The following is a 1,905-nucleotide window of genomic DNA, read 5'->3' as shown; positions in this document are numbered from 1 at the left end:
GGTCAGCCCGAGGCCCCCGCTCCCGGCAGGCGCAGCCCGACGCCCCGACTTGCCGAAGCCGGACCCGGAGTGGACAGTGGGGCGCGGAGGCGGCCGGGATCCCCAGGGACCTCTGAAGGGATGGCTCTTCTTCTCGAGCACCCCCGATGGCACCTGCGCGCCCCTCGCAGCCCTGGTCCCCTGGGGCTCTGACCCTGCATCCCGCCCAGGTGCCCTTGAAGCCCCGCCCCCGGGGGTGACCCCTTGACAACCTGATACACTCGTGTCTGGTTCACGGGCCCCTGATCCTGACCTGCCCTCCTGGGGCCCCGTTCTCATCTCAGTGAAAGCTGGGGGCATCTTTAATGCTGCCTTTCCCTCCCACCCCAAGTCCAGTTCACCAGCTCCCAGACGTGTCCCTGGTGGAGGCGCAGGAAAAACAGTGTGGCAATTCCTCAGAGTATCAAGCCTAGAATGACCATACGAGGCTGGGCGGGGTTGCCCACGCCTGTAATCCCAGCACTTTGGAGGCCGAGGCGGGTGGATCACCTGAGGCCGGGAGTTCAAGACCAGCCTGACCAACATGGTGAAACTCCATCTTAAAAAAAACTAAAAAAAAATAAAAAAAATAAAATCAGCCGGGAGTAGTGGCTCTCGCCTGTAATCCCAGCTGCTTGGGAGCCTGAGGCAAGAGAATCTCTTGAATCTGGGAGGTGGAGGTTGCAGTGAGCTGGGGTTACAGGCACCTGCTACCACACCCAGCTAATTTTTGTATTTTTAGTACAGGTGGGTTTTCACCGTGTTGGCCAGGCTGGGCTCGAACTCTCGACCTCAGGTGATATGCTTGCCTTGGCCTCCCAAAGTGCTGGTATTACAGGTGTTAAGTCACTGCACCCCACCACTAATTGATTTTTATGCTTGTTAGGAGTCTTATTTTCCTGCTGCTTTTTCACCTAGTAAATATATTAGTAGAGATGTGGTTTCACCATGTTGCCCAGGCTGGTTTTGAACTGCTGACCTCAAATGATCTGCCCATCTTGGCCTCTCGAAGTGCTGGGATTACAGGCGTGAGCCGCCTCCCCCAGCCACACCTAGTAATTTTGGATTAGATGCCAGGCATTGTGAATTTCACCTTGCTTGATATTTTCTCCTTTCTTTAAATATTCTTGTTCTGAGTGCAGTGAAGTTACTTGTCAATGGTTTGATTCTTCCCAACAAGCTTGATATAAAAAAAAAATACTGAAGGCCAGGGAAAGGACCACAAGACAAGAGCAGGAAGGAAGAACAACTCAGTGCTTCCATAAGGCTGGAAATAGTTCCACCAGCCAGCCTAGAAACATCTCACAGTATCTGGGTAATCAGAAAAAAAAAGAGTATAGCCTCAGCTGTTCCAAATTAGCCTTAGAACCGCTGCTTTAGCCCTGCCCAACAGTGCTGGAGAACAAGCTTGAGACCAGCCTGGCCAACATGGTGAAACCCCATCTCTACAAAAATAATATAAAAAATTAGCCGGAGGCCGGGCGCGGTGGCTCAAGCCTGTAATCCCAGCACTTTGGGAGGCTGAGGCAGGTGGATCATGAGGTCAAGAGATCGAGACCATCCTGGTCAACATGGTGAAACCCCATCTCTACTAAAAATACCAAAAATGAGCTGGGCGTGGTGGTGCGTGCTTATAATCCCAGCTACTTAGGAGGCTGAGGCAGGAGAATTGCCTGAACCCAGGAGGCGGAGGTTGTGGTGAGCCGAGATCACGCCATTGCACTCCAGCCTGGGTAATAAGAGCAAAACTATGTCTCAAAAAAAAAAAATTAGCCGGGAGTGGTGGCACATACCTGTAATCCTAGCTACTCAGTAGGAGGCTGAGGCAGGAGACTTGAACCCGGGAGACAGAGGTTGCAGTGAGCTGAGCACCATTATACTCCAGCC

The sequence above is a fragment of the Saimiri boliviensis genome, chromosome 2 (assembly GCF_048565385.1).
Source record: "Saimiri boliviensis isolate mSaiBol1 chromosome 2, mSaiBol1.pri, whole genome shotgun sequence".
NCBI classification, from domain to species: Eukaryota; Metazoa; Chordata; class Mammalia; order Primates; family Cebidae; genus Saimiri; species Saimiri boliviensis.
This window is presented reverse-complemented; position numbering follows the sequence as displayed.